The following is an 8,576-nucleotide window of genomic DNA, read 5'->3' on the forward strand; positions in this document are numbered from 1 at the left end:
AAGGTTTTAGATAAGAAGGTCCAAGTAGTTGCTAGATGTGTCCCTAAACTTTTGAAAAAAAGTCTCAAAAGGGTGGTGAAGTCACAAAATCTAGTGACAAAATTCCTAAATTGGCAACACTGGGTGTTGGTGATTGTCAGCTCTCCATCAAGATGGCTTTTCACAAAATTAATCCACCTCTTCATATCATCATTTTTAGGAAATTTAAGTAAGGAGACCGAGCTGTGTTGTATATTATCGCAACAAGATAATATGCATTTGCGTGTTGAAGGCATAGCTAGCTAGCAAAATGTAGGCTGTAGTAAGTAACGTTAATGACAGTAACTCACGATTGAGCGGGCGAGCCACTGATGCTAATACGCTGTAGTTATTATCGTGTTAGGGGCGGGGCCATGCTCAATCACTCCAGTGCGTCATCAAGCCACTGTTTTAGCCCCGCCCAAAATCCTAAACAGAGAATTGGTGAAAAACTGTTTAACAGTCTAAGGCCCCATCCACACGAAGCCGGAGCTTACCCCAATCCGATCTTTTTTTTTTCTCCTTTTTATCCCGTCCACATGGCGCCGTATCAAGAAATATCTGCGTCCACACCATGGTCCACACGAAACCAGTGAAACGGCTCAAAATGATGTAGTATACATGCCAGACCATTATGTGGCGCTGTAATTCTGTCACAGAAATGCACTTAAAGCAGCGAAGGAGACTTGGAGCATGCGCATAAACCTTGCGCGCTGAATACAAACTATAGCAAAGCTTACTGTGTGTTCACACCGCCAGCGGCGAGAGCGTCAAAGTGACAGGAAGTCACTCATTTTCAATGAGAGCCGGCGGCGAGCTCCGGGCCTCCGGCGAGAGTGGTGCGGCGCGTCTAGGACGGTGAAGGCCCTTTCACACAGGACGCGGTATGCGCTGTGCTCACCGCTGGGTTCAGTGCAGCTCTTCAGATACAAAGCGATTTGCGCTGCGCTGGCCAGAGCACATTAGTTGGAGTTTTCCAAACTTGTATCGGGAGTTCTAATCATCTAATCATTTGATTGTTGTTCCACCTTTCGGTCAGCAGCAAAGTATATGTCCCGTGCTAAGAAGTGTCTGTCATGTCTTCATGACACAGCTTTTCTCCTGATGTCTCTATACGACCAGCAAACTTGTATTGTACAGCTCTGGAAATTCCAACACAGTAAATAGCTGTTCATCCATTTTGCTTTCCGATTGTTTGGATGCCCCGTTGCTATTGGTCGCGCGGGTAATCGTCACAGAGCGCAGCGGCAAAAGTTGAACTATTTTGAACTTTGACCGCGGCGTGCGCACAAGCTGCGCGCAAGCTGCGCTCCGCTGCGTCTGCGCTTTGGTCGACGCAGTCCTTGCGCCGCGCAAGCCATTGAAACAAATGGGTTTCATAGCGCAGCGCATACCGCGTCCTGTGTGAAAGGGCCTTGAGAGCTTCGAGGAGAGTTAAAATCAAGTCAACTTTATGGTAATGAGCTATGACGCGGTTCGGCGGCAACCAATCGGAATGTAGAGGTCCTCGCTTGAGAGGATTCCGATTGGTTGCCACGACTAGTCATTTACTTTGACCCTCCCGCCGGCAGCGGTTTGAGCGAACAGTAGCCTACAGCGTTGTTGAAATAACGCTTTATTCTGGCTCAGTAGCTTCGGCAGCACGAACACAAGCATGTAGAGTCTGCTATTGCTGTTGTTGGTGTTGTTTTGTGGTGTTAACGCGTCTGACTAGGGTCGACACGTGGGGTGATGACATCATCGTTTCAGAAAATATATGGATTGCCCCGTCCACACGATAACGCAAAGACGGCTTTTTCAAATTTATCCACTCTGGGGCCCGGTTTCAAAAAATAGCGGTTTCACCGTTCGAAAACGTCGGATCCGTGTGGACGAAACGCCTATCCGATAAAAAATTTGTGCGGTTTCACAGAAACGCGTCTCCGTGTGGACGGGGCCTAACTCCACAATTCAGTACTACGTAGTTCACAGTCTTTGTAATGTGTTTCAGCAATACATTTGTAACATTTATAATGTGTTTAGAAACAATTCTCACAGAATTGACTTCACAGGGACAAAGAAAACTCAAGACTACTATTATCAAGGTGTTTCAGAGAGTTCAGAAACAGTGCTTACTGATATAAAGAATAACTCTTTTTGGAGTGACGTTGTGCAGACATTAAGCTCAAACAGCAATATTACACACTAAAGAAAGTTGAAAATGTAAAAAAAAAAAAAAAAAAACTATTAGGTCCTCTTTATCTTTGTTCTCTTTTCTCTTATTCTAGTTGCTTGACTCACCACTGCTGTTAAATGCGGTGTGCTAGAAGACATGAAATTAGTTTTCTGAGTATGTGTATTTCCTTGACCCCGCGACCCAATCCTGCATTGAGCGCAAAGCGCCCAAGGGTGGATTTACAGCTTAAATTCAGTTTAATACTCATTCAGAATTGTAATAAGAGTGGAATCATTTGTTACATTTGGAATGGTGTTTTCCAAAAATGTAATAAATGGGGCTCTAAAAATATGCTTATGGGTGAAAGAAAAATGTATTAAGAATCCTTGGGAGTGTTCAAGCAAAACGGAACATACGGTTTCTGTTCCTCGTGTGTTGTAACCGAATGCACTTCAGTTTACTGGCCCAGTGTTGTCCGTACCTACAAAACAAGAAATAAAATTAAATAAAATCTGATGCTACTTTTTCCACCCTCTCTTCCTTCTTTATCTCAAAGAAAACCATTCAATTCTGAGCACGACCACCATAGTCCTTCAAGGACAGTCTGCCTGCAAAGAGTAAATATAGCCTTTACAATTGCAAGGCTGTCTAAAGCAGCAGACATTGATAAAGCAGAGAATCCTTACAAATGATGGCACTAATTTCTGAACATATCACTCGAAAAAAGTGGAAGGCTAAATTAGACGGAATTTTCAGACTCCTTTGTCGCTGTACAAGATGTACCACAAGTGTAGTTGTTTTTTTTATTTTTTTATTCAGAGTTTGACACTTGAACAATTGATCAAATAAAGGCTGTAGTAAACATCACAGCTGCAACTTTTCTCTTTATTTTCCTCACCAGAGATTTGGGGATTTGAGTGCAGCACCTCTCTGATAAGCCTGTAATGGAATTGCTCAGTGGCTGTATAAGGACTGCGCCCAACTGCAGCGACTTTGTTTCATCCATGCGGGAATTACCACTTTGCCTCAGCTTGAATTTGGAGAGGTCTACCTGCACTGACTGAAGGCATACATTCACATGAAAAACCACTCTACCAAAAGGCGTTTCCTCTCTAAGCAACAAAATCAATTAGGTTCTCACTTCAAACTTCCCAGCACTCTTTGAAACAGATCGCAACTGGAAATAAAATAAAGTGTAACAATATGAAACCACTGCAGATTATATACACAAGTCAAGAATAAACAGGGTTTTTAAAGTTGGTATGCAGCCATTATATGCGGCTATGATGCCTTTTGGTCACAACAAAATATACAATGTGTTTTAAATGAACTCGGTTGGATGAATTGTCTTAGCAACTGTTAGACAAAGGTGTTAACTGCACCAACTCTGATGCCAATTATCTGGAGTTTTGGATTTTAATTAATCAGTTTTCGAGAGAAAGAGGCCCTCTGGTACCCACTAATGGGCCTAACGGCAGCACATTGTCACCGTTTTTATGTTTAATTAGTGACCACATCTATAATAGTGCCTCTAAGGCAGCCATGTTACCTTGTCACAATGCCCGCATTCAGTAATTACAAAAGAGTAATGACAGAATTCCTGGAGTTTTTCAGCATCTCAAATGAATGTTAATGAATGCCTGTGATAGGAAGCTGGATGGATGGATGGATGGATGGATGGATGGATGGATGGATGGATGGATGGATGGATGGATGGATGGATTCCTCCCTCCCTTCCTTACTTACTTAAAATTAGATATTTTGCTGAATGTCCATGTCGCTCTTTTACATACAATGAAAACAGATAGCTACCAATGACTTTCAACTCTATAAATGACAAAAAGCACAAAAGTATCATAAAAGTAGTCCATACAACTCTACTCAGCTATAATCAGAGAATTTAAGTATGCAACAATTTTGCATGATAAACAGATTTAAATAAGTCGTTATTTAAATAAATAAATAAAATTCTCAAATCTAATAATAATGTCAAATGACATGAATGATGTCAAATTCCTAAATCTTGCAAATAATGGCAGGTTTACATGGTGCATTCTGTAGTGCTTGACAGCCACTGGTCACAATATGCTTTCACTGTATGTAAAGGAGCAGCATGGACATTCTGCAAAATATCTTAAGTATTCATTAAGGTTTAGAATGACATAAGAGTTGAATTGTTTTAATTTTGAGGTGAACTATTCTTTTAATTATTTATAGGATGAACGCAGCTTATAATAGAGACCATGGGTCCTATTTTAACTAATGTACTCGCATGGTATGAAGCGCATGGCGCAGGTCCACTTTGGGCATGTGCAAATCATTTTGCTTGTTTGATGATGGAAAAAATGGTCGGTGTGCGAGGCGCATGGTCCTAAAGGGTTGTACCTAGTCTCTTAAAGAGTCACGGGTGTGTTTTGGGTGTAACATGCAATAAGCCAATCACAGTGTCATCTCCCATTCCCTTTAAAAGCCAGGTGTGCTTGCAACATGGCAGACTGCTATTTACATGGCGGAATATAGACGCCCTCAACCTGACGAGTAAGTTTAAATACACGTGTGTGTATTGCCATGATTGGTCAAATAATTAGCCAATTTCATTCATCATTACAATTAAGTATGTAATTTTGATACATGAAATGACTATCCATTATGACATGTAGGAATCTTTTATTTTTTTATGTACACAATAATAATCTTTTACGTTATAATCCTTTTATTTTTAATATTTGGCATGTTTGTGTGCTGCTGTGTGTCTCTGTGTGTGTAACAAGCAGAGTGCACCCGCCTATTATAGGTGCATATTACTAACACGCCCTTTAATTAAAAAAAAAAAAAAAAAATACTGCACCATTGACTTACGACCAGGCTTTTTTGGTCATTGGGGCAGTCTTTTTCATTTGCCTCAAAATAGCAACACGCCAACAATGTGCCTGAACACACCTCGTTTTCAGACCAGCATGCCCATGGGCGAACAGATTGGCATGAGTGCATTTGCTATTTAAACAACGTGGGTAAAGGACATGAAAAGAAAAAACTGCATCGGGCTGAAACCAGCAAAAACACTTCCGTCGCACCTAGCGTCGCATTGCACCGGGTGTATGACAGGGCCCCATGTCTCCAATAAGTCTGACTCCAAGAAGATTTTCAAAAATGATGTGTAATGTCTTTTTCATCAACAAATGAGTTCTTCCTTTTCACAACTCCATGGTTTAAGTAATGTTTCAAAAATCCTTCTGTGAGTGGTGTTTCATAACATTAGTTTATAACCAATCACTGAATATGTTACCTCAACTCTCTACTGCATCTTCCCCGGCATGTGATTTTAGTTGGGAAAATGTTATTGGGCTGAGAGCTCTCAAGCTTAAAGGATAAGTGAGTAACACAAATAAATTACCTTGACTTTGGCATCTTGCATTAGCTTTTCACGACTGCTGTCATTTTACCTTAAGGGCATGGAAAGCTAATGGACATCTTGTGTCGTAGGGATAGATCTGGTGCAGGGCTTCACGCTGGCAGATTAAATACCAGTGTCATGGAACAGTGTCAGCAATTTGTGGCCCAGGAAGCTTGTCTGTTGGCCAGAAGGTCCCGTGTCTCATTCTACCCCGATTGATGAAGGGACTAAGCAGGGACTAGGCACTTTTCCTAGCAGCGCTTATCTTCAGGGAAACTGCTAAAACACAGATGCACAAACTCACAGAATATACTATATCAGTGTATTTAAATGCAAAGGCAATGCTTGTGTTCACACCAGGCTTCTTAACTAGCTCAACCAGCAAGGCTCTCCTGAACGGTCATGCTGGTTGACCACCAGCAAACGTTAGCTTTGGAAAGTCATGCTTGTCCAAGCCAGTCTTTTCAGCAAATTGTAGTGTTATAATTGATCAACATCAACACACCTGAAGCTTTGAATAAAACAGATGGTTTAATTATTGAATTCCCACAGAAGGCAGAACACTGCCTGGCTGCTTGTCAGGACTCTTTGCATTATGGACACCTGCTGTAAATGAACTGAACACTGACAATAATAGAAGGTGGTCTGTAGTACAGAGAACACTGGCCATAATGTGTCTACTGAAACATCCAATCATTTGTAGTCAAAAGATAATGTCATAGTACAATGTACAGAAATATCCAGCACTGTCTGACTGCTTCACAGGGAGCCCTAGTGATTTCAGTCTGTCAAAGTGATGGACACTTTTAAGCTATATGTGGAGACTGGCTAGTTGTCAGACAGAAAAAGTTGTCAAAAGGACTGAATCTCAGTAAATTTAAGGTTTTGAGTCAAAGCCCATTACACAAATTCTTCTCTAGCAGGAGTAGTGTATCTTGGTTTCAAACACAATCCTCAAAACTGTCTTAAAGGGATAGGTCACCCTAAAATTATGTCATCATTTACTCACCCTCATGTTGTTCTAAACCTGTTTGATGCTCTTAAGGCAAGTCGGAGCTGTTGTTGTCCATACAATAAAAGTGGATGAAGACCAGGGATTGTTAAGATCTGAAAGGACAAAAAGCACCATAAATGCATAATAAAATAAGTCCTTATACTATTCAGAAGATATCTTTATATCTCTGGGTGAAAAACAGACTCCAGTATAAATAAAGCTTTTGTGTTCCACAGAAGAAGGAGAAGAAGAAGAAAATGAAGGTTTTGAAAAACATAATGGCAGAATGTAATGTAAGCTATTTTTTAATTTTAATGTATATGGCTACACAAATATTGATTTAAAAAAATGAGTAAAATTGCTACACTGCACAAACTTAATGCTGAGAAGATAAAAAAAGCTAGACAATGGTCAAATGATCTGGTTAGCCCCAGTCTTGAAATAAGTTGGTTGAAACTTAAAATTCTTGATATCTGACTAAAGATACAGTAATACTATATAAGTAAGGCAATATGAAAATAATTGGGAATCTATTATTATATGCCATCAAAGTTCCCTCTAATTTTATTTCTCGCTGAGCAAAACTTTTCTCTGTTGAGCGCACATTTTGGCCACCTGAGCAAAAACATACTTTATATCAGACCTGTACAATGAACGTAAACACACACACAAAAAAATGGTTTTATCATGCAACTGTAACATTTAACTTCAATGTGCCGTAACTATTTTATTTGACCCTTGATGTGACTTAGTGATTTATTAAATAATATGTTTGAAAACAAGCAGTTCAGTTACTAAATTAAGCACATTTTAGGTTACTTGAGATTTTTTCACATTGCTGTATTAACTGTAGCCTACCAGTCTTTACCAAGAAATTCTATTAAAAAATAATATCTGTCCTCCTGCAGGACAGTTATTCTTTATAATAATATGAGCAGTTACAATGATGGTTACATAATGTATCATGTGTTTTTGTACAGTCAATTATTAGCAACAGACAGTGTTAAACCTTCAAAATTACATGTTTATTGCTTATGAATTTCCCAGATTTTATATACCAGGAGGTTTCAAGATTTTTCGTGGCAAGGAGCCCTAAACAATCCCCTTGTGAGATCATTTTTTTATTAGGCTTACATTATAATATAATAAAATATAATATTTAAGTATTTAAACTGATATACAGTATTATATCAATTTAAATGTTTCCATTTGTTTTAATATATTATAGTGAAAACAAACTGAAGCATTACTGAAGCTGAACGTTAACTTTTTTTATAGTTATCGAAACATCCCTGAAACCCACACCACCACCACACACGCACGCAAATCTATTTAAACTGAGGTATAGCCTATCACTGATGTATTTTGAGTTTGCAAGCTACACCTGTGGTGGGTGTGTGATTGTAAATGTCTCAGAGTTAGAGTTGTTAGCATTCTGTGCCCATCATCCGTTATTTCCGCCACTTTTCATTAAAACATGACGTTTTATTTCACATTTCTTTTCGTTTCGCGTTGCCTCTCGTATTGAGGTATTTAGTCCGTAAACATGACAGTATTCTTACCGCGACTGATTTACCTCAGGGCCAGCCAGCTCACACGCGCTCAATCGTTCTCTTGCTATGAAACCTGTAAACCGCTAACTCTATAGCGACAATAACTCTATAGCGGTTGTCCAGAGCACTGCAATTATTTCTCATTTAAACTACTACAATCATTTTCATGTCTGTTCTCTGCGCGGCAATTATTTTTAATGCGCGGCCGCGCACGCGCGCAGCTTTGAGGGAACATTGTATGCCATGTGTTTAATTTCTTACCGGAGTTTGGACTGATATTGTTTATTTAAACCATTCTTTAAATCAATTAATTATTAAGTCAAGTAACTGAATTTTGTAATTCAACCTTATTTCTATTTTAAGTAGATTTGTTGACTGTAGCTTGCTGCTGTGGATCAAACTTGTTGGTCCAGATCATCCCACAGATGCTTGATTGCATTGAGATCGGAGGAATTTGAACCC

The 8,576-nt window shown here is 39.6% G+C and overlaps 1 long non-coding RNA gene across 2 annotated transcripts; it reads right to left on the minus strand.

Annotated features, from left to right (window-relative positions):
• Positions 1–957: 957 nt before the first annotated feature.
• Positions 958–8,173, minus strand: LOC125258679. 2 transcript variants are annotated; one of them, XR_007182663.1, is made up of 5 exons: positions 8,124–8,173; positions 6,577–6,674; positions 5,568–5,843; positions 3,072–3,233; positions 958–2,654 (listed from the first exon to the last, which is right to left on the minus strand). It is a non-coding gene; the product is annotated as an uncharacterized LOC125258679 (long non-coding RNA). The 2 variants fall into 2 exon arrangements; XR_007182664.1 differs by having other exon boundaries at positions 5,568–5,846.
• Between the last annotated feature and the right edge of the window lie 403 nt (positions 8,174–8,576).

This window comes from Megalobrama amblycephala, linkage group LG23 (assembly GCF_018812025.1).
Source record: "Megalobrama amblycephala isolate DHTTF-2021 linkage group LG23, ASM1881202v1, whole genome shotgun sequence".
Classification (NCBI taxonomy): Eukaryota; Metazoa; Chordata; class Actinopteri; order Cypriniformes; family Xenocyprididae; genus Megalobrama; species Megalobrama amblycephala.